The 25,257-nt window shown below is 40.8% G+C and overlaps 1 protein-coding gene across 2 annotated transcripts in view; it reads right to left on the bottom strand.

Moving 5' to 3' along the window:
• The window catches only part of LOC105234362 (zinc finger protein 474), a 55,620-nt gene extending 38,351 nt beyond the window's left edge, over positions 1-17,269 (bottom strand). For both annotated transcript variants that reach the window (XR_004623992.1, XM_019799379.2), the window contains exons 1-2: positions 17,091-17,269; positions 7,440-7,594 (exon numbers count right to left, since the gene is read on the bottom strand). The gene's annotated coding sequence lies outside the window, so the exon portion shown is untranslated. The remainder of the gene's footprint in view (positions 1-7,439; positions 7,595-17,090) is intronic.
• Between the last annotated feature and the right edge of the window lie 7,988 nt (positions 17,270-25,257).

Below are 25,257 nucleotides of genomic sequence, written 5' to 3'. Positions count from 1 at the left end.
CATTTCAGAATTTAAAAACTATAAATAGAGGCATGTGCTTCCTAGCCCTCATCATGCGATATGTCTGCACAGAGTTCCCACTGTCTTTGTGCTCATGATTTATTGTCTCAGTGCGTTACCTCCGTGGGATAGCTTTGGCACAGACTTGCAAACCACAGGGTGGTATCAGAAAGAGAGTCACTGGATTCGTGTGTCCAGGTGGAAACAAGCACAAAGAATACAGCTGCCTTTGAGGGAAGCTGCCTGGCCAGGAGAGATTGGCCAATGAGAGATGGGCCTCCCTGTATCCTGGAGGAACCTTTTCTTAACCACATCACCCACTTACCAGACAACAGCCTCGAAATCGTGCCTTAGTGCTATACACACACACCTCCGGGAGGTCGTGCCTCCCACAGCCTGGCTGACACTTAAATTGATCGTCATTACCATTCATTGCAGACATCAACACCCTTTGTTAATGCTCTCTCCACCCAAAGCTATTTCTCAGGGAAGTCCCTGGGAAGAAAGTCAAAAACAGGGCCGAGCCCATGAGGCTGGGCTTCTGCTGTGTGTGTAATGAATGCGCCTCTATTTTCTGGTCTGCTCAGCATGACTTCCCTGGTGGTGGCTCTGGAGACCTGGGAGTTTATGTAGGGCCACAGGCTGAAGGCTGTTTCTGAACGTGGGCTCTTTGTTGCTCTTCTCCCCACATCTCTGGTCCTCCTCTGTAAATAAGTCATCAAAACGCTATTGTCATTCCATTTGACATCTTTGACTCTCATGAACAAGGCACTCTTTCACTAGCCAGATGGTCTGAGATCCCTAATGGTTCAGAGTCCTCCATACAACATCCTTTCATAGCTCAGGAATCTTACATGGGCTATTCCCTGCAGCAGAAAACCACTAGAAGGTGTCTTCTGGTATCTAGGAGGAATTTGCCCATCCTCTCTGTCCCCAGAGTCCAGACCAAACACGAAATGTGGTGACAACTCTTTATTTGCAAACCTTCTTAGCTTGTAGTTTAATTTTTTTGGTAGTTTAAAATTTACTGAAAGCCTCCTTCCACCCCACGCCTGGTAACTATCAGATAGCAAGGAAGTCAGTCGGAGTGTCAAACTGCTTTGTTCTGTTTTCCTTTAGTAAACACAAAGAAGATCCGTGTGTATTTTAAGTCATACTTTGGATCAGAAAGATCAGAATATTTGATTAGAAGAATACAATTTAAAATCAACTCTGTGGATGTTGATTTTTCCACTTTCTTGTGGTTTCGATAGGCTCTTTTCCCACCTTCTGTGCTCTCTCTTGCATTTTCTTTCATTGTTTCCACTGTCTGTCTGTCTCCACTTTAGGTCTGGAAGGACAACCCAACACAACATGGAGAAGGTAACCTGTGGTTGACTCCACTGCTAATTTGCTGCTCTGTAGCCATAAGGCAATGCTGACCAGCTCACACTAGAAAAGTGTGGCTTATATTTAACTCTATTATTTTCTGGAGGAAGAAGGATTAGAAATGATAAGCCCAATATAATCACACGAGTCCTCAAAAGTGGACAGCCTTTCACTGAAAGAACTAGGACAACTGAAGAAGAAAGAGACCCAACCACCCATGGCTGACTTGAAGATGGAGGAAAGGAGCTATGTGCTAAGGAATGTGTATGGTCTCTAGAAGTTGGGAAGACCAAAGAGATATGGGGTTTCCAAAAAGGGCTCCTAAAAATGAACACAGCTTGGCTGACACTGATTTTAGCCTCAAGAGACCCATGTTGGACTTATGACACAGAGAACTATGAGATAATAAATTTGGGTTGTTTTAAACTGCTAATGTTACTGTATTTTGCTACAGCAGTAACAGCAAACTAAAACACCCCAAAAGAAAGAGACCAGCACTGTGAATGCAGACTTATGCAAAAATGTTACTCAGCTAGTTTTGGCCACACTGTACCCCGGAATTTTAATAGTTCACAATCACCCAGCTCTAGTCTCCACTGGAAACACCACTGGGGGGACTCCATCCCAGGGCCATGATAAGATGTCCTGGGTGGCTGTCTAGAATGAGAATTATAATACAATTCACCCATTGGTAAAAAAGGCACAAATATTCACATAATATTATATGACAGAGTCCATTATCTCTTTCTAGCTCTGGTTAGGACCCTCAACCAGTGTGACTCAGGAAATAATCTTTTCAGATTTGGCATTCTCCTCAGTGTGGTCTATACAGCTTTCCTGTCTACATGTCAAGCTTGTATCCCCCTTTCCTCTTTAACTGTATTCTTTGTCTTGGCATCTACATGTTTACATAAGGTAGAATCTTTATTGACTGTTTTCTTCAGAAAATGCCTGTGGTTAACTGACTCCACTTCTTGTTAAGCGGTGTGCTGTGTACATGACAAGGGTCCCCTTCTCTCTTTTCAACTGTGTTGTGAGGACCACAAGCAGCCTTCCCAAACAATGGAGCTGGATCTTTTTTTTTTTTTAAAGATTTTATTTTTTTATTCGACAGAGATAGAGACAGCCAGCAAGAGAGGGAACACAAGCAGGGGGAGTGGGAGAGGAACAAGCAGGCTCATAGCGGAGGAGACTGACGTGGGGCTCAATCCCATAACGCCAGGATCATGCCCTGAGCCGAAGGCAGATGCCTAACCGCTGTGCCACCCAGGCGCCCGGAGCTGGATCTTTAAACCCTTCTTAGGTGGAAAGGATTCTGAGCTGAAAAGCCATTTCTGTTTTGTAGAGTGATTTCCTATTTGCGATTGTAGGGTATCAGATTGTACCACTTTGGCACAAGGATTATTTTGAGCCGAAGTCAATTGAGAAGATGATACCAGGAAAGCTCTCTGCTCTCACTCTATTTGCCTAAAAGCAAGACATAACTTTGTAAAGATACCTCTCCCAAATCAGGAAGGGAAACTCAAAGTATCTCTAGACTCTTGTGATCTCAGAGACAAGCACCAAGAGGAAGCAACAAACCACATCACTAAATAGCCTGTATCTTCTATTAGTTTCCCCCATATATTAACCTTCCTATACTTTGCTACCTCTAAAAGCCTAAATCCTTTGCCTTGTCACTTCTCTACAAATTTATTGTTCTTTGTTAAGATGCGATATAAACCTCAAATTCTGACCACTCTGAGAGTGTCTCATCACTGAGTCCTCCTGTGTGTGTATTTGAAGCTCATGTTAATACACTCGATTTTTCTCTTGTTAATCTGTCTTTTGTTAGCACATTCTTCAGGCCCAGCCACTGAACCAAAAAAGGTATAGAAACTTTTTCCTTCCCTGCAGAACCTTAGCATAAAAAGGAGCCCCCAACATGCTGCGCCAGTGACACTTTCTGTATAACCCCGTTAAATGGCATCAATAGTTCATGGTCATTACAGTTCAGCCATTTCATACCCATGTATATGCATTATATGAACATGAGAAAAGCAAGAAAAGAAATTTGGAATAAACTATACAAACAGCACAGGAGCATTAGAGATACTGCCAGTAGTACTCAGAAAAAAAGAGGTAGATTTTATTTTAATACAGAGGTGAGACTATTTGATCAATAACTAGTCGTATTTGGAACTTCTCCATAGATAGAAGAGGGTTGCACCGGGTAAGTTACTGCATTAGCATGCTGTAGCTACCCAAAATATGGAGCATTCCTTCATGTTTCCCTGTCTGTGTGCTCCTCACAAAGAAGACCTACTTAGTTTCAACTTCAGAAGGTGTTGCTTAAAGCTGTGGTGAATGGTTGGTTTGCTTTATCATTGTGTCCCCAGCCCTAGTTGCAGCCATGTGATCTGCTGCTGAACCAGGTCTCCCTCAGTCTGCACTGATGTGATTGACTATTCGAATCTAATTATAGAAGTTTACATTTTCCTAGGTGCATTTCATCGCATTTGGTTTTATCACATGATGATCCTTTAAAATGTATCTTGTTATCTAGATATCAAAAATTAATGTTAACTTCTTAGGTCTGAAAATGACATGATGATTATATTCTTAATTGCAATTTTTATTAAGATAATTGTAGCTTGACATGCATTTCTACGAAAAAAATATAGAGATCCCTTATGCCCTTGTCCGGTTTCTCCCAGTGGTATCACTGTGTAAAATTATAATATATTTCAACCAGAATACTGATATTGATATAATCCACTTTTATCTGTATTCATGTGTGTATTAAGCTCTATAAAATTTTACCACCTACAAACATAAGCACCACTATAGTCAAGATACTGAACAGTTCCAACACAATATGATGTCTCATGTCACCAAATTATACCCACCTCTCTCCCTCCCACTGCCCCCTCCAAGTCCCCATCTCTTGCTCCTAGACATCATTAATCTGTCCTCCATTTCTATAATTTTTTTTATTTCAAAACGTTCTATAAATGGGATCATGCAGTATGCAACCTTCTGGGATTGGGTTTTTTTCTCAGCATAATTCCCTGCTGATATATCTAAGTTGTTGTATGTTTCAATAATGAGCTGCTTTTAACGGCCGACTACTATTCTATGGTAGGCATGTACCATAATTTGTTTTACCTGTTCAAGAACATTCAGGCTGATGACAGTTTGGCTATTACAAATAAAGTTACAGTTGTGTGTAGAATAACAATGTCATTTGGGCTGGCTTGTGAAAGAAGAATAGGAGTTACATAGAGAGAAAGACATTTCCAGCTGACACAGACAGCACCATATGCAAAGGTGTGGGACCTAAAAGAGCATGATGTGCTTGGATAATCATGGGGCTTTGGTTTGTGGCAAGAAGGACAGGTGTGTGTATGGTGTATGTGAAAGTTTGGGGAGGTGGGGTCTGAGTGCGTGTGTGCCTATAAGCAGATGGGTATGTAATGAGATGTGAGTAGATGGATGTCAGTGGATGAGTGTGTGTGGGTGAGCGGGTACATGAGTGTAAGTGTGTAGACGGATAGTAGTTGGTGGGCGTGTGAGGATGGGTGTGAGTAGATGGGTGGGCCTGTATGATGAGTGGGAATGTGTATGAGTCTACGAATGTGTAAAACTGAGAGTGAGTGTATGTATATGAGTGTGTAGATGGATATGAGTGAATGAATGTGGGTTATACATGAGTATGAGTGAACAGATGTGTGTGCATGGATAAAGGAATGGATAGGTGTGATGCAAGTGGAGAGATGGATGTGAGTGTGTGAATGGATATGAATTATTAAGTGTGGTATGTGTATGAATATGAGTAAATGTGTGTTTAGATGAGTATGAGTGGGATGTATGGATAGGTGTGAGTGGATGGTTGTGAGTGTGTAAATGGCTGTATATATATGAGTTGGTAAACAGGTGTAAGTGGTTGTGTGTGCATGTGTGTGTGGACAGGTAGTAAGAAGTGGGTGAAATGGCAGAGGCAAAAGAATGAAGAATAACAGATATAAGTAACAGGGAAGATAATTTGAAAACAAATATGGAAAGCACCATAGCTACTTTCAGGAAATCTGACTGTCTTACAGGAAATGAGGAACCTTTATAGATTTTTTTATAACACATGCAACGTATGATTGAAAAAAGGTCTTGAGTAAGAAAATCTGGAAAATATCAACATTTCACATCTAAGAATTACACAAAGGAAGTTCTTTGGTTTCCTAAAAGGATCCATTGCAGAATTTTCTCTAAAAGCAAACATTTAGTAGGAAAATAGATCACCCTGATCTACAAAATGTTACTTGTACCTAACTTCTCGAGACTGTGTGTACTACACAAAGCCAGACGTATATGTTTCTTCCAGTTCTCAAAATCTGTTTAATGTTGTTTCAAACAGTCGCCTCCATGTCCCATCTTATGTTACTAGTAGCTGACACGTGTCTAAATATTTTTGTTAAAAATCCTGACAAACACTTCTGAACCAGAAAGCAAACTTCTGCTGTAGAATTTTGCTGCATTTAGACAGAACTTTAAAAAATGAAAGAATTTATTTTAAAAAGCATCTTCCCTTTGGATGCTAAACCAAGTCCCGTTCCCCCTTTCTGTGTGGCCTGGGATCAGGTCACTGATATCTTAAGTTTGATACTATCTGGGAAAAAAGTCCAAGTTCAAGCCAACCATGAAATCCCCTGGTAAGGTCTAATTTGCTGAGTAAAAGCAGAAAAAGTAGCTTATAGCAAAGGCTCAAGTAATACTCTAGTTAGTCTCCACTCCAAAGTACTTCCTGCATACCCCTTCTATAAATTCAGACCTATCTGAAATGCTAGCTCCAAAATGCTTATCAGTTGTTGAATCTTGGGATATGTAACTTCTGGGTGTCTCAGTTTCATCTTAGGTTTAGTGGGATAATAATAGGTGGCATAGTTATTGTGAGGCTTTAAAGTAAGATAAAATGCTTAGCACGTTGTGTGGTAGGTGGTAAGTATGTTATCATCATTGTCACTCTATGGCTTTAATGTCTGTCTTCTTCTCCATATTTTCATAAACCCAGCAGGTGGGAAAATGTAATTAGGAGACTAGAGATTTCTGGAATTATTCTCCTTTTGCTAAAATTTTATGAGGAATTCCAAAGCCGAGTTAGCTAAGTCAAGTCATATTTTATTTTAAAGATTTTATTTATTTACTTATTAGAGAGAGAGAAAGAGGGAGAGCCTGATGTGGGGCTCAAATCTCATGACCCTGAGATCATGACCTAAGCCAAAATCCAAAGTCAGATACTTAACTGATGAGCCACGCAGGTGCCCCAAATCATATTTTATTAAAAGACATTCCAGGATGCCTTGGTGGTTCAGTCAGTTAGGTGTCTGCCTTCGACTCAGGTCATGATCTCAGGGTTCTAAGATTGAGTCCCTCTCAGGCTCCCCACTCAGCAGGGAATCTGCTTGGCCCTCTGCCCCTCCCCCCTGCTCATGATCTCTCTCTCTTTCAATAAATAAATAATGTCTTAAAAAAAGAGACATTCCAATCTGTAGTCCCCAAAAGGAAAGAAATACTGAAAAGTTAGGAGATAAAGGAGTACGTTTTTTAAAGTCATCCAATCTAATCAGTATGAAATGTGTCACTCAACTCCCCCTCCCCAATCTGGGCATATTGGAACAGAACTGGGTGCTAGACAAAATGCTGCCATTCCGTGGCCTGACATGAAAAGAACTGGTAAAATCAAGTTCCTCTCTTGGGGAAAAGAATAGTGATGGTCGCTCAAGCCGAGAAGACAGTGAGACACAGCTGCCACATCCCAGGAAATAAGTGATGCATTGGAGGAAGGCAGAACAGAGGGAACGGGAGTGGCTGTGGGTGAAACAGAGTAGGGCTGATGGGACAGGCTGATGACAGGACACCTGGAGCTGTCATTTTGACTTGGGGACAGAAGACATGTGATGTTCTTCAGTCTTTACATCTTACTCTGAGTGTAGAGAATACCTGAAGCTTTTGTCACTATGTCCCAAAATAAGAAATGAAAACTAGATTTGGATGTTATCACTGTCAATTATGTCAGGTATGAAAGAAGAAGCAGTCACCTCAGAGGTAGAAAGTGGTAATCACGTTGGGTTCGTGGATCTTGACTGTGGACAGGACTCGTTCTCCACCTCTCTTAAAAAGGGAAGCAGGCTGTGGTCTCTAGTTCTTCTCAGGTTTTTCAACGATTCAAGAAAGAGACCTGATGAACATAGGTCTGTAAATCAATGGGGGTAATATCCGGTTATTAATGCTCTACTCAGCAGAAATAGGAAGATCTTGGTTGAGAAGTTCCTCTGATTTTCTTCTAGAATTCTGACAATTTATGAAAATTGCCTACTGATTATTTTGGTGTCTGGGCCAGAGAACAGAGTCTACTCAACTCTCTGGCTTGGAAGTCCCCTGGAACAGGTAGGTCTTGTGCTTCCGGAGGCCTAGTTTTTAGATTTCCCTGTATTTCCATGCACATGCATCCTTCTCATAAATGCCCCACTGTCTGGGGGACTTGAATATGGTAAGAAGGCCTGCCTGAGTTTATTTAATAATTCATTCAGCCCAGAATGCTGCCTCTGGCAGTAAAGTCAAGAACAGATATTTTTGTCGTAATTTTTGAGCTCCCATCACCACCACCACCAACACCACATTATTCATTAGAGATATTTCCAAAGAGCCCAACCCTTCCAACCATGAGTTAACAGGTTAGTTTTTACAACATGTTTACTTTGATTATGTATTGTTAAGATTTTGCGTCACTACAAATAAAGAAAATCCTATTCCAGGGGCACCTGGGTGGCGCAGTCATTAAGCGTCTGCCTTCGGTTCAGGGCGTGATCTCGGCGTTATGGGATCGAGCCCCACATCAGGCTCCTCCGCTATGAGCCTGCTTCTTCCTCTCCCACTCCCCCTGCTTGTGTTCCCTCTCTCGCTGGCTGTCTCTATCTCTGCCANAAATAAATAAATAAAATCTTTAAAAAAAAAAAAAGAAAAAGAAAATCCTACTCCAGTCACTTCACGAAATAGAGGCATATCTTTTCATCAAAGTCAGAAGTCTGGAGGTTGTCAGAGGCTCAACAATACCAGTGCTTCAGTGATGATCTCGGCTTTTCCCTCACGGATGTAACTACTGCACTAGTGCTACAATATTACCTAAATCATGTCAATTTCTTGTCTTCCCACAGAACAGATAAGCCAATCCTAGGGTCCCCAGTCCCAGGTTCTAGTTGAGCTCTTCTGTATGGGTTTTCTGAGATGGTTTGTGGTTGGCCCAGCTCCCAGGTAAACATTTCGGAGAATTCCATCAGCCTAAGTCCCTGGGACACCAACACTAGGCATCACAAACATCCTCTTACTTCCTCTCTCCTCCTTTCCCTTTCCTGAGTTTTCATGCCCAGAAGTCCTATCTACAGAAGGCTATTCCAACTGAGAGACAAATGTGACAAATTTCTCATGTGCCTCCTAAGCTGCCTAAAAAGGTTTCCCTTCTTCTCTGTCTTGAGAACTATTTTGTTACCCTGGATTCCTGGGTGGGCAACTACAGCTGAGATGCCCTTAGTGAAATCTCCATTTGCTTTCAGTGAGCTCTGGCAATTTCTCAGCGCTTTACTTCCCTGCCTCCCACCTCCCACTGTTCTTTCTTCCCAGAAGCTTTAATTTACGTGTTTTAAGCTGGTTTTCATTTATTTGTCCATACCATCGTGTTCCTAGTTTTCAAACACCAAGACCTTATATACCACATTTACATCTAAAATAAAATAAAATAAAATAACAGTCTGACATATCTCAAGATGCTATGGAATCAATATTTGAAGATGCATAGATTTAGAATCTATCCTACAAATACTGTGTGGCGGAATGATGATTTTAGGCTACAAAACTCAGTTCTTTTTGGTTAATTGTAAAATTCCAGTTACAAAATTAACATTGAAAGAGATGCCATCACGTTAAAGACAATTAAATTGTTGGTGAAGCACAACAGAACCTATTTTATTTGGGAAAGCAATGGATCGTGTCCAATTAAGTAATTTTAGTTATAACAGTAATCCAGGGCTACTTATCAATAAGCTTGTCCTGGGAGTCTCTGTTGAAAATTTATTTGCAAGTTTCTTATCACCCATAAATATGCTAATAGCTAAAATAATTAAACTCCACTTGACACCGTATTTGACATAGGAAATAGGCTAACTGAAGAGGAAAATGAGGTTTTAATTTTTGTTGATCAAAATGTCATGTGTTTCGTATACAAGATGGTTCACTTGGAACTAAATAGATAAAATAATCCAAGATTTATCTTATTCTTATGTTGTACAATCATTTGGTATTTTTGAGGGGAAATGCCATGAACTGATTCAAATAATGTAAACCCTAATTTCTTTTTACACATTTATGACTTTAAAATGATCCATAATGTAAATAGTTTTTCACAAATTGAATATATGTACTTATATCCTTCCAATGAATATACACATATAGTCGCTTAGGAAGAGGCTGGAATTTTATTAGCTATATTTATTATCATGACACACAAGAACACACAGACACACAGACACACACACACACATCTCTACACATATTCCTTCTAGGTCAGACAATATATTGAAAATCATTGTCGTAATCATCACTTAGCAATGAATTGATGCCAGGATCCATCTAACACTTATTTGGTAACAATATGTTGGATTGTAATCAGGTCAGATGGTACTAATAAGGACAATTATTGGCTGAGAATTGAATTCTGACTCTATCTGCAATTGTTTATTTCTTCTCCCATCCTCATTACTTCTCATTTTGCTTTTTGTTCATTTCACAGTAATTTTACTAAAATAACCCTTGACCATATCTCTGGACTGGGAAGAAGTCCAGCAGTGGTGAGTTCAGGCTGAAATGATCATGAGGGTGTTTTCCTTCACCCCAGCTCTCCAACGAGGTTCTTGATCTTAGCGTGGCTTGCATGGGAGAGAAGGGGTTGGAGAGAAGAGAGCAAGAGGAAAGGTAAAAGGCACTGCTTTACTTCAGTAGACACTAGAACATTTAGCGTCCCTTCATTCTCCATATGATGGCCTATTCATGATTTGGCAAAGAAATAAACATCATATCCCACTCTGCTCATCTTCTCCTTTCTCTGTTCACCTTCACGTCTTCCCTTGTCTCTGCTCTTTGCATCTTCGGGCATCATCTTTCCTCTGTTCTTTCACGCCTGTCTCAGTTCTGCAGGGGAATAACACCTCCCGTGCTCCCGTCTTTTTCAGAGAAGTCATATTCAACCCTTTAAATCACAAAACAGGTCCTAAACCTCCCTGGATTAAATATTCCATGGTTGTCCCACCACTCTCAAATAATATCCAAACTTTTGGCTGCGAAGATCCTCTGTACCCTGGCTCTTCTTTAAGTCTCTTCCTTGGTCCCTCTTTACTCTTCCCTGCCAGCACTGAGCTTTATCCCTGCTCACTTTTCAGGTCCTCAAACAACCCAAAGTCCTTCTCACTCCAGGGTAGGTGAGGGGAGGGACTGGAAAGGGGCTTTGCACAGGCTCTTGCCATTGTCTAGAATCTTCCCCCAGTTCTTTGCCAAGCTGTCTCATATTTTATCTGTTTAAATATCAATTCAAAGAAAGCTGTCCTGACTACGCTTCCCCCAGGATTTTCTCTCTCTTTCAAACACACAGACTGACACACATATGCACATGCACACCTACGTGTAGAGATACATATGTGCACACACATGCATATACATGGACACAGAAGTACACATGCACACGCAGACAACATGCACACACACATGCATGCACACGTGACCAATGCCACCACCACTGACACAGTCACCACCACAGTGACACCGCTCTTTATCTTCTTATATCTTTCTATAATCACAGCACTGATTATATTTTTGTTTTTATATATAATTATAATTATATATAAAATAATATAATTATATCTTATATCTTTCTATAATCACAGCACTGATTATATTTTTGTCTTGTTTATTTATGTATAGTATTTGTCTCCTCCACTTGGACATAAAACTCCAAGACATTAGGGACTTGTTTTCTCTCCACATAGCTCTATCCCTAGTGCTGGGCACACAGTAGGTACCAACAAAATAAACTGAACGCTGAATGAACTGACTGAGTTTGGCTAGATTTTACATTCAAATTTTAAACAGAAATCAACCCCCCCCCTTTTTTTTTAAAGATTTTATTTATTTATTTGTCAGAGAGAGAGAGAGAGACTGAGCAAGCAGGGGGAGAAGCAGAGGGAGAAGCAGGCTCCCCGCTGAGCAAGGAGCCCGATGTGGGACTCGATCTCAGGACTCGAGGATCATGACCTGAGCCGAAGATAGACGCTTAACTGATTGAGCCACCCAGGCGTCCCTCAACCCTTTTATTAAAATGGAGGAATGAAAACACAACAGGACTTCTAGAAAGGAAGGGTTAATGGCCAGCTTTGTAGTATTTGCTCAAGTCTTGGGGATACCTGAGCATCTAACCCTTGTTCCTTGCAATCCTCAAGAAACTCGGAATTAGTATTCTAGCTTTAGAAGTGTAACTCTATCAAATTGAAGAGAAATGAGAATCCAGCCAAGGACTGTGTACTGGACCAAGCCCTCGTGGCAAAGACAGTTTATCAAGAGATGAGCAACAACCATCGATGCCTGGAACTTCCCCCAAGAGTGGGATAATCGGCATGCACAGCAGAGGTGACATAGGACTAGCTAGATTAGGCAGTGCGTGCTGTGTGACTAGGCAGAAAGCTGAAGAAGGATCCGAGAAGTTGGCTTTCCTGCTGAACTTATTCATACATTGTCTCTCTTGGTCACATGCATTCTGAATGCAGATTGTTTTCAAAGTTTAATTCCCCTTGGAACTCATATCTCTTTTGAAGAGAACCCCAAAGGACTGGGTGCTCAGAGGAAGAAGAGTTCCATAGCCACAGGCCTTTAAATGTCAATGTATGAGATGGGAAGGTATTTCATCAGAACTGAAGATTAGACAAGTGTCAGCAAACTACGGCTCACGAGCCGAATCTGGCCAGCTGTCCGCTTCTTCCTGTAAATAAGGGTTTACTGGACCAAGTCACGCTTATTCATTTCTGTGTTTAGCTTTGGCTGCTTTTGCCCCACAACTGCAGAGCATATGGCGCACAAGGCCTGAATTGTTTACTGTCTGGGCATTCAACAGAAAAAGTTTGGTGACTCCTGAATTACAGCCTACAGATGAGACTCCATTTTAACAGCAAAACATCCCGTTATGAATCAACATGAATTTACAAAGTAGCACTCAACGCAACCAGAATTCTACCAAGCTTTGCTTGCATAGGACTCCTTCAGGCTCCTCATAGAGTCTTCTCTAAAAACACCACCACCACCACAGAACTCTCTTGCTGCGTTGCACTCTGGACATTCTATTTGCAGCTTGTCATCACTTTGAGTCTCTCAACAGCTTGTGTCCTCTACACGCTCCCTCCCCACTGCCCCAACATGGTGTGTGCTATGCCCAGTGCCATACTTGTATGCTGTGGTATTCAGAAAATGCTGCTGTGTTTTTAAGACTCCACAGGAATCACCACCTGCTTCCTCAGGAAGGGTGTTCTGCAACAGTTCACATTCTTCACCACTTACGGGGTTCTTTTTGTTTTGTTTTGTTTTAGAATTTCATGTATTCTTGAAAATGTTTCATTCACCAGGGAAGGGAAAATTATTTAAGATGATATTGCATATTCATTTAAATTATTTAGACACAAAGAAGAAACAGCAAGATTAAGGTCCAAGTTTGTGAGGAAATTTCTCTTTGAAATAATACATGAAATTCAAATTCTAAAATAAGCTGAAAAATGCAAGAGAAAGAAATGATAGTTTACATTCTGAGGCTCAGAGGAATGGATATCTTTTGACAGTGATAGCAAACTTGGAAAGCTTGAGGAAATGTTCCTTAGTAAACACTTGAGTGTTGATAATTTTCTGTCAATTCACAGGAATGTATGAAGACATTTAATCTGATGTTTATTTTACCAGATACAGATTTTTTTCTCTATAATTGTGAGGAATACATTGTTAAATAGGCAGTAGAGATTATAAATAATGTTTCCTTGCAAAAATTATGAACCAAGAAATAATCTCTTTCCCTCTTTCTTTGTCTAAAACCATGCCTGGAATATAGTAGACACTCAATAAGTTACTGAATGAACAAATGAAAATTAAGTTCACAGTATCATTCTGTATACACGCATTTGAAAAATGCATCTCTTTTGCTGGGATTATCATTCTTGAATACATTTCTGACTGTATATTTTTGGGTTTTGTTTGTTATAGAATCACTTAAAATCAGATTACTGCCTAGGGAAAAATTTGGACAACATGCAAGAAAAAATGCCCAGCCTAATTCAAACTCTTGTGCATAGCTCCACTGGCAGGAAGTCATGGAAGGACTCCACTTGTATATTTGTTTTTAATACTTGCTGCACTACTTCTAAGCCAAGATGAGCCACTTTATTAAAAATTAACAACACCAGTAAAGATAGATAAATAGGTTCATGTAAGAGAGGAGAGTCCAGAAATACATGGTTGGTTCACATATGCAGGCAATTCATTTTTTACCAAGATGCTAAGACAATTTAATGGAGGGAAGAAAATTTTTTGAACAAATGATGGTGAAACAACTGGATATATGTAGGGAAAAAGTTAATACCAACTCTCTTCTTTCACCACACATGAAACTTAATTCAAAGTGGGTCATAGAACTAAATATAAAAACTATAATATATAAAATGTACAAGTATAAAAACTTAAAGCTTTAGGAAGAAAGCAAAGGAGAATGTCTTTATGTCTTTATGACTTTATGACAAAGACTTCTCAAACAAAACACAAAAAAGCACTAAACTTAAAAGAAAAATAATTTAAAATTTTTCCTTCATATAAATTAGAAACTTCTGATCTTTAAAAACCACCATCAAGGGGCACCTGGGTGACTCAGTTGGTTAAGCAACTTAAGCTTGGGTCATGATCCAAGGATCCTGGGCTCCACGTCGGGCTCCCTGCTCAGTGGAGAGCCTGCTTCTCCCTCTGCCTCTGCCCCTCTTTCCCCTACTCACACTCTCTCTTGCTATCTCTCTCTTAAATAAATGAATAAAATCTTAAAAAAACAAAAAACAAAAAACCAACACCATCAAGGAGCACCTGGGTAGCTCAATCAGTTAAAGCATCTGACTCTTGATTTTGGCTCAGGTCATGATCTCAGGATCATGAGATCAAGCCCCAAGTTGGGCTCCACACTCAGCTCAGAGTCTGCTTGTCCTCCTCCCTCTGCTCCTCCTCTCTCTCTATCTCAAATAAACAAACTAATACAATCTTAAAAAAATAAAAATAAAAACCACCATCAAGAAAATTAAAAGCCAAAGCCATAGATTGGAAAGAAATGTTTATAATACTTATATTTGAAAAGGATTTATTTCATATATATATTTAGTCATAATTCAAACAACCCAATTTTTAAAAATGGGCAAAAGTTTTGAATAGATTATGCACAACAGAAAAACTATAGTCAATAAGTTCATGAAATACAATTCAACATCATTAGCTGTTAGTGATTAGCAAAATGCAAACTAGAACCAGAGATACCACACACTGGGATGGCTAAAATTATAAAGGTTTCTAATACCAAGTATTAGTGAAGATGTAGAAAAAATTGGAACTCCCACACATGCCTGGCGAGAGTGTGAAATATATAAACACTTTGGAGAACAGTTTGGCAGAATCTCACAAAGTTAAACCTACCCTCACCTACTGACATGGGCATTCTATCCCTAAATAATCACGAGAGAAGTGAAAACATATGTCCACAAAAGACGTATACAAATGTTTATAGCAGCTTTTCCTCTTAATAGTGAAAAATTGAAGAAACAACCCACGCGTACATCAACAGGTGAATGAGTAAGCAAATTGTGGCATATTCATGGAATAGAATATACCCCACAATAAAAAAATGAACAAACTTCTGATACAGTGATATAAATCCCACTCAAAAATATTCCGTTGAATAAAAAAAATCAGGTACAAAGAATATGCTGAATTATTCCGTCTATGAACAGGCAAAGCTAATCTGTAAGGGACAGCAAGTAGATCAGTGATTGCTTGTGGGTGGCTGGGTGGGTGGAGAATGCACTGCAAAGGCTAACTGACATGTTCTTATATTGATAACATCAGTGGGTAGATGGATATAATCATTTGTCAAAACTTACTAAACTGTGTACTTAAAATGTGTGCGTTTTACTGGATGTGAATTATACATTACTGAAGATGATATAAACAAGAAAAGAAACATATAAAATGAACAAGAAATGTAACCAGATAGCTAACAAAAGTGAGCTAGCAATCTCCAACAAGCTCATGTAAAAATGCTCAATTTCGTTAGTCAGGGAAATGCAAATTATAACCACAGCGACATATCATTTCATACCCATTACAAAGTTAAGAATACATCTACCATCAATTTCAATGCTGGGTTCTGAACCTAAGATACACGAAACCATATGTTTACCAAGAGACTGGCACAAGAGTGCTAACGGCAGCTTTAGTTATAGGAGACCCAAACTGGAAACAAGCCAAATACCAATGAATAGGAGAAGAGATAAACAAATGTGGGATAATCTTACAATAATACTCGCCTATAAAAAGAATTGAACTAGTAACATACACAGTAACATGGAATAATCTCAAAAACATTCTGCTGAGCCAAAGAAGTCAGAAACAAGAATATATACTGTGTGAGTCTATTACTATGAAGTTTCACAGACAGCCAAATTACCCTCTAGTGATAGAAATCAGAACAGTGGTTGCTCATAGAGAAACAAAGGACTGGAAAGGATATGAGGAAACTTTCTGGATGAAAGAAATGTCCTACGTCTTGATTAAGGTGATGGTTTACATGGTTGTATATAGTTGTCAAACTCACTGATTTTAGGCACTTGAATTTAAGAACTTAAGACCAGTTACATTTCCCTAGTACACTTTATTTCGATTAATAAAAAACCTGCCAACTCAAGTAAGTAACTATAGCCTTTTTCAGCCCTTTCTCTTTCAGGGATAATTTGGTTAATAAACATATAATCCTGGATTAATGTAAAACACATTTTATCTACCTTTCTTTGAAGAAAATTATTTTTAAATAATTATACATTTAAATACTATTATTCCTGGGGCATCTGGGTGGCTCAGTCAGTTGAGCATCAGACCCTTGGTTTTGGCTCAGGTCATGATCTCAGGGTCGTGAGATCGAGCCCTGCATCGGGCTCCATACTCAGTGCAGAGTCTGCTTGGGATTCTCCCTCTCCCTCTGCCCCTCCGCCCTGCTCTCTCTCTCTCTCTGAAATAAAAGAAATAAATAAAATCTTTAAATAGTATTATCCCTTCAGGTGGAATTTTCGTTCTCTTTTAGCCCCTAAAACATTGACTCCATAGTTCACATTACTGCCAGCATCATCCGATGAAGTAAACTGATGCTTGTTACTTTGTTTCAGTAGTACTTGAGGGTTTTTACTTCATGATTCATTATTTTATTCGGGGTTCCTTTTCTATAGTGAAAAGTATTTACGACAGACTAGTGAGACGGAAGTGGAGGAGATCAGGATGACCTAACATAAGAATCTATTATTAGTGGAAAGGTAAGTTTGGAGACTGATTAGTTAGACAGCAAAGGAGAAGCACGCCTTCTGAGAGAGCCTCACCTGGTAATATTTGTTGTCATCTTTCTGCTTCAGCTTGTATCATGGTCTGCTGAGCCCCTCAGGGCGGGGGCTGGTGGAAACAGGAAGAGAAGAGCTGGCAGCTCCAAGATTCACATGCTCTCCTGCAGGAGTTCTTAGAGTATGTGCGGCTGGGCTGCCGGGAGGAGGAACCCCAGCCTTTGTCGCCTAGAGGTATCCTGGCAACCTGTCAACAAAAGGGACAGTATTGAGTTCTCTGGTAACGGATTGGAAAAATCCAAAACAAGGGGTGGAGGGACTCTGAAACCAACAGGACAATAGGTAATGGATCTCGGCTTTCTTGGAAGTGGAATCCAATGGACTGAGCCCCAAAGGAGGAGAGGCACATGAATTTAAGTCACAAGGCTCTTCTCAGGGAGGAAATGGAGTGGAACCGTCTTTTTCTTTTTGTAAGGAAGAAAAAGAAACAATTTACTGACTGTCTTGTTGATCTTGTCTAAGGTCTTTAGAAAGCATCATCTATAGTGAGGAACCTTGGCCTCCTAGGGAGACCGATGGAGATTTTCCATGGTTCTCAAAGGGTAGCCGTAGAAGCAAATACCAGATGTGGACGTTCCGGGGAGTTTATTTTCTAATGTGTCCTAAGTTACAGCAAACAACTTTAAGAACTCAGGTCAACATTTTAGAATGGGTCTGAATTATTTTTTTAAGCCCCGTATTTAAAAATACTGAGACGTTAAGCTAAGTGTGGTACATTTTTGCGATGAAATACTCTGCAGACACTAAATCTCCTGAGGTAAAACAGTTTACAAACATGGGGAAGGTTCCATGGTCTATTTGTGGGAAGAGAAGCTCTGAAACAGAGTAAACGCTCTGATCTCATCAAACTCCACGTGTGTGCACGTGCTCAACTCAGAGGATGTACACCGAGATGTTTACAGTAGTAGCTGGTGGAAAATGTTGAAAAGATTTTACTAAATGTTCCTTAAGATGAGGAGTTGGGGGGAAAGAACAATCTGTAATGCTCCATCGATTACTATTTGTCCAGAGAGATTTAATGATGTTTCAATGATACTGTCACCTAACGTAGTTCCAATTTGGATATTTTTCTAAGCGTGGGAGCAAGAAAACTTTCACAGCGGGCTTTTTCCTAATTTGTGGGTCCCTGGTTAACCTATTTTGTACTTGACCCAAACTCCATGTTTTCTCGGCCCTATTGTGAGCTCAGTGAGATATTTCTCTAAAGACATTGCCCAGTAAATAAACACCATCCCACATGCACCCACAGTATTCCGTTCAGTGGCCAGCCACTTGGGCCAGATGGCAGAAGAACAGATAGGAAAGTCTGGCCTAGGGCAGGACAGCCCGGGAAAACACGGACAGCAGATACTGCCGTGCTTAGGGCGAAAGGTTCTTTATCCGGACTGGAGAGACTGCTCTGGGGAAGCCGGAAAATGACAGGTCCTCCAGGAGTGGGCATATGCATCCGCTGGGCAGGGAAGAGCACAGTCAGAGCCCTCTCCTCCCGGGGGAGGGGGGGGCTGACTTGCTAGTAGCTTTTCTGCATGTATCAGAGCTGCCTCTGAAACTGGATGCAGAGGAGCCTTTGTTTTCTTGCAAATTCAGGACCCATGTGAAATTGATGGCATTGTAGTTTCAGCTTGACGTGAACTCACTGGTGTTCAAATCTATTTCATCTTGGCCCAACAGGCCTTCCTAGGTCTCTCTGTCTCTCCCTGTGTCTCTCTTTCTCGGCCTTTTAAAGAGACCAGTGCCTTTGAGCAGTTTGTTTTTAAACAACAGAAAGATCAAGCTCAGAAGGCATCTTGGACATCGAATCGTTCTTACAACACAACCTTTTGATGACTTAAGTGTAAACGAAGCAGAAACATATGGATTCCATTTCCCATAAATCACACATGGTCCTTAAAAAAAATCAAGGGAGAATGTGCTCAGCACGATGTATTCTGTTTGCTCGAACCTAAAACATCTGAAGAATACTTGGAGGCTGATGAATCCAAAATATTTACCCATCCCTATATTTAACATTGAGGAGAAAAGCCCTTGATTCAGGGCAACAGCTAAAGTGCTCACATGTGCTGGGTGGACAACCGGCAACCGTTTTAAGATGCCAGCTGTGTTCCATGTTCTTTTCCCTCTCCAGACACTGAGCTCAGGCTCAGATCAAAGACACCGAAGCCCTTCCTTACCCAGACTTTGTCCAGTTTGGGGCTGCATGAGCTTTTCTCACCTACACAACTGAGAGTTATTTCAAGCTCTTGGCTGTCCAATCATGTTCACATCTCCGAGGGATGATGCCAGGCTCCACCAATAATCGAGATCTGACCCCTTGTGGCAACAGCCCCGCCATAAGGAATTCTGGTTTATGTTCCCTTCATAAAATCACAACTGTTGTGCCTGCACGAGCCCCTGACTTTTTCATTAAAGGAGTAAATCATGGTGATTTTTATGGAGCAGGAGAAATACGGCTCTTTGCCGGTTTCTCTGATGGTCCTGATGTCCCTTCATTGATGCAAAGTTCAAGTCTCCCTCTGAAAGCGACTTAGGATACCTTTGAATACTTCATCCTTTACACTAGACAGGGGCTACCTTCTGCATGCTAGATTTTTTTTTTTTTTTAATGGCAGCAGCAGGAACTCAAACAGGATGTTTGTGAAGTTTGGCAAAATAGGTCCACTGGGCGTCCTGTTCTCTTCTACCCAGTTACAGTTTACTTCGCCTTTCTGCCTGACTCAGAAACAGCAAGTGTCCGTTATCTCAAACCATTCAACAACCCTACCAGGTGAAGCATGTGTATCCTTGTTCTACAGATGAGGAAATGCATTTAGAGGCTTTAAGCGACTTGCCCCTAGTTGCAAGGCTAAACCAAAAGCAAGTCTGGGACTGAAATGTGTGTCTTTCTGGTGCCCGAGGGCTCCCCTTTCACTAACTCCTGCAAGACCTCGCTGCCAGATTGCCACACAGAACAGTCTGACCTCAAGAGAGAGAGTTGTTTTCCAAGCTACATCTCTTGTGACAAAGAAAGAGCTTCACATGCTGCATCGAATTTGAAGACCTCTACATTTAAACATTTGTAGAAAGTGTCCTGTGGTAGATTAGGAAGGGCAGAGGAAATGAGTTAAATACAGACTTTTTAAGCTTAAAAATAATGTATATTTGATGCACCAGAGTCTTGCCCAACACATCTTAAAGCCCTGAGGACTCCTTGACCCAGGACAGTGTTCCTAAACATTTTTTTTTTTTTATCATTGCTCTCTCTCCAAATCATTATATATATATATTTTTTTTTTTCTAATCGCCCCCAACCAGGAAATTTTAATACCACAGATAAACTTGATTTCTGTTTATACATTATGGCCCCATGGTGGGCCATAAACCAATGTATTATCTAAAATTATGTCATCCCCGAAGCCAATTTATACTGCCTCCATGGACTGCATGCCTGAGGGACATACATCCAAAGAGCTGACAAGGTTGGACTCCGATAATCTATGGTCAAGCTGATACACAGAAAAAGCAACCAAGAAGACACAGAAACCATGGAAACCTTCCTAAACTGCCAAAACAAAAAGACACAGCAAATCGCCCTTCAGCTTTGTTCAAGAGAAAAATGGATTTGCTTGTGGAAGCCAATCAGGGTATGATATTTCCTATGCATTTGAGTGGTTTACCATAGGACCAGAACTCTTGGAGCCGATGTGGGCTTTAGAATAGCCTCTAGTCCAGCCAACTGTCTTCAGGCAAAAGTACATAATTGGCCTGACTTTTTTAAATTGATGAGGCAGAGGACATTAAGTTATTTGTTTATGTGCCACGGATTTCAAACTCAGACTCCAATGGAAAAAAAAAAATTGTCAAAGGACTCTCTTGCTTTATCCTTGGCATAATGAAAAACATTGCCAGGGCAGAGAGAAGGATTTCTTTCTTTTGATCTCCTTCCCTATGGATGGGGGATGTTTTTTTCACTATTATATCTAGGCACTCCAGTGATTATAAAATATTTTGTAATGTACTGTGTTGTAAATTCTCCTCTTTTGAAGGCCTGCAATTCTCGGTTTTTAATATCTAATGTGAATCTGGACGACTCTTCACAAGTTCTGGCTCTCTCCAGAATGTCCTGATACACCCCTCCATCTTGCTTCTCTTCTTCTTTTTCAATACCCACCACACCCAGGCAAACACAGAACTTATACATACTAGGTGCCCGCAAATATTTACCCACTAAGCTGGGCACACACGTTTCTTTGTTAAAAGAAGATGATGTGACTCGCTTGGTTGAAGGTAATTAAAAGTTACAAGATGTTAAGACCAGATTAATCCTTAAAGTTTTCTACTTCATGTAATATAAACATTTTGAAATAATTTTGTTTCTCTTTTCAGAGAACTGGCAGAAGTCCAATGCCTTACGGCATGTGAACAATAAATATTTAATAAATACTTAATCACCAGTTTATTGCCCACAGATTTCCAAAGCTGGTTTAAATTAGAGTGTTCATGGCTGATAACAGTCTCGTATTTTACCTTTCCATGTGCATTTTATGAAGGGCATTTCAAACTCTTAATTGAAAACCGTAAGTTATAAGGGGATTCCCTCTTACTCTCATTCTTTTTTTTTTTTTAAGATTTTATGTATTTATTTGACAGAGAGAGGGAGCACAAGCAGGGGGAGCAGCAGGCAGAGGGAGATGCAGGCTCCCCACTGAGCAGAGAGCCCGATGTGGGACTCGATCCCAAGACCCTGGGATTATGATCTGAGACGAAGGCAGACGCTCAACCAACTGAGCCGCCCAGGCCCCCTCTTATTATTCTCATTCTTTCTGTAAGTCTCAGAGGGAGGGGGATTTCTTCTCTGGTAGTTGGCTTTCCTGGTTAATCCCTTCTCTCTAGCACCTTTAATTTCTTCTATTCTACTGGCTTCTTCCTCTCAGACTTGAGACAGTCTCAGGTGTCCTCTGTCTTAAAGGACAAGAATCTGTGCACCTGCCATCTTCCTGATAAAAAGAAGTCCAAGTTACTGCCTCCTCATGGCTTCCTTCAGTTTTTATCTCCTCTTGGCCTATCATCTGGTTTCTAACCTCTTTCCTATCCTCTTTTCTCCCTGAAGCATCTCATCACTGGCATCCCGATCAACTCATCTGAGAGTCTTCGCACTCTCCATCACCCTCGGTGACTTTGATGTATTTAACATGGTCACCTTCCCTCCTATCCATTAGAAATTCCCTCCTCTTAACCACCCCATTGATAAAAAAAAAAAAAACCCCAAAAAAACAAAAAAGAAGTACACATTCACAGCCCACAATTCCTGGATGAGTCAGGAGAGACATGTATTCTGAGACCTAGAAAGAAAGAAGAGAGATCACTCTTGTTATGCACTGTATCTTATGCCAGGCAACATGTTATTGAATTGTCCCTTTGCTATGATAGGTTGGAGTTTTCTGTCTGTCTTCACTCCCTGATTTCCCACAAATCTTTGCTAAGACAGAAACTTGGTTAGAGTGCTAACTCATGAGAGCTTTACCAAAGTATCAACCCATATCAGCAAGACCAAGTTCGCCTTGTNTTTCCTATTCTCTTTTCTCCCTGAAGCGTCTCATCACTGGCATCCCAATCAACTCATCTGAGAGTCTTCCCACTCCATCACCCTCGGTGACTTTGATGTATTTAACATGGTCACCTTCCCTCCTATCCATTAGAAATTCCCTCCTCTTAACCACCCCATTGATAAAAAAAAAAAAAACCCCAAAAAAACAAAAAAGAAGTACACATTCACAGCCCACAATTCCTGGATGAGTCAGGAGAGACATGTATTCTGAGACCTAGAAAGAAAGAAGAGAGATCACTCTTGTTATGCACTGTATCTTATGCCAGGCAACATGTTATTGAATTGTCCCTTTGCTATGATAGGTTGGAGTTTTCTGTCTGTCTTCACTCCCTGATTTCCCACAAATCTTTGCTAAGACAGAAACTTGGTTAGAGTGCTAACTCATGAGAGCTTTACCAAAGTATCAACCCATATCAGCAAGACCAAGTTCGCCTTGTAGAGGCTCCTGGTAAAGGCAGACCATGCCTTAAGATGAAGCCATAAGCTTTCAGAGTAGAGCAGACCACGTCCCCATTGCCCTAGCAAGGTACCAAATGAAGCTAGATTGAGGGTACATGGTAAGGACAACAGGAAAAGACAACTAAGGTTGTTCGGTCCAGATACCAATCCTGGTTTGACTATATGAACCAAAATAAAAGTTGATAGGAAACTCATCCTGTGAATCAGTACTTCTGAACTGGTGATGATTCCTGCCTCCACCCCAAGGACATTTGGCCATGTCTAGAGTTATTCCGGGTGGTCCCATACGGGGTTGTGGGAGTGCTACCGGCAGCTAAACTTCTACAGTACACAACACAGCCCTCCACAGCAAGGAGTTACCTGGTTCGAAATGTCAATAGTGCCAGGGTTGAGCCTCATGTTCTAGACTCTCCGGGTGTTCAAATGAGAACGCTTTCTTTCCAGAATAGGCCGTGTCAACAGGCTCTTTTCAGACTCAGGGTGCATAACTAAGGGATTACATTACAAATGAAGCAGCAGGCACGGAAAGTCTAAATAGCTTAGTCATATTTCTGCAGCCAACAAGTGAGGACACCTTGGAAATGTGAACACAGGCCCTGCCTGCCTGACTTCAAAGCCTATACTCTTTTCCACGGCACCTACCCCAAGCAGCTAGGCGGCAGACATTCAGTCGTATGTGACTAAGTGTAAAATCACTTCTGCAATGTCAAAGCCAGTTAGAGAAAGTGCAAGGACAGAGAAGTGAGATGAGTCTTCTCCCATGAAAGCTGTAATGGAATGAGAGTGGGCAGGAATACAGCTAGGAGCCCTAAAGTGTGGGCAAGTGCGTACGCTGAGGAATGAGGCCAGAGCCCAGTTACAGGAAAATTTTAAGACGAGTTCAACTGGGCTGGTCAAGGGCAACCACACCAAAATTCACTCCTAGATAAAGCACAGACTGGCAGAGGCTCTTGAGAGGTGATGATCCCAGTCAGGTGAACTTGGTCGTGACCAAGTTGTCTGTTATCCCCCATGAGCCTTCAGCCACTCTGCTCTCCTGCCCCCACAGCTTCCGCTCCTAGCAACTTCTCCCCCTCTTCCCGAATGCTCCTTCTCAGAGCAGCTGCTCTAACAGAACTACTGAATTTCCAACTTTTCGGCTAGTAAGATACTGCTTGGGGTTCATATTGTTAACAAGACATGATCTCTCCAATATCAGACTCAAACTGAGTATGTTTATTTTCTACGGTTGGGGAATCCCTGCTTTAACAAACATTAGCCTTTTCTGTAGTCTAAATTTATCCCACTTCATTTTAAGAAGAGTCATTTAAGGTTCAGAGGGAGAAAATTACCCATCCAGTGCAATGGAGAGCCAGGAAGAATTTGGCCTTTGTTTGCTCACTGTTTTTTGATACTACGTTGATTTTTTTTCAATAAGCAATACATATATATGTGGTTGTGTGGATACATATGCACACAAACGTATGCAATATGCATATGGTTTCTTGAATGGGAAATATATATGTCTATATATGTGTATGTATAATATATTTATTATATATAATATATATGTATTATAATATATATACACACAAAGCACAAGACTAAAAAATGAAAAAAGAGCATACATGAAAAAATAATTTTCCCACCTCTGACTCCCCAGGTTCCCACTCCAGGACCTACACCAGCAGCAACCTGTGTTACCAGTTTCTTGTGCATCCTTCCAGAAAGCCCATGCATTGACAGTCGACAGTCACATAGCTGTGTGAATCCTGCCTCATGACCCGAGGGCGGGTGCCATTCCCATTCCTCTCGATGGCCACTGCAGCTTCTATTGCTCAAGATGAGCCATGACAAAACAGATGACACATTTGTGCTGTTGAAGGAAAACTCAGTGACTCAGATAGACACAAATTGTTCCATACACCTTTCATCCTCATTACCAGGTAACTTTGCCAAGGTCAAGTGGTGACATTCTGATTTACCACGAAGCAGACTGGACACAACTCCCATTTGACGAGAATCTGGAACTCAAATACCAAAAAAGGAAAAAACAATATTTTCTTAAGGCTTCCAGTTTCGTAATTGAACTTGCTTTCTTGCTTTGTTGAAAATATTATTTTCCTT

This window comes from Ailuropoda melanoleuca, chromosome 3 (genome assembly GCF_002007445.2).
Source record: "Ailuropoda melanoleuca isolate Jingjing chromosome 3, ASM200744v2, whole genome shotgun sequence".
Classification (NCBI taxonomy): Eukaryota; Metazoa; Chordata; class Mammalia; order Carnivora; family Ursidae; genus Ailuropoda; species Ailuropoda melanoleuca.
This window is presented reverse-complemented; position numbering and strand designations above follow the sequence as displayed.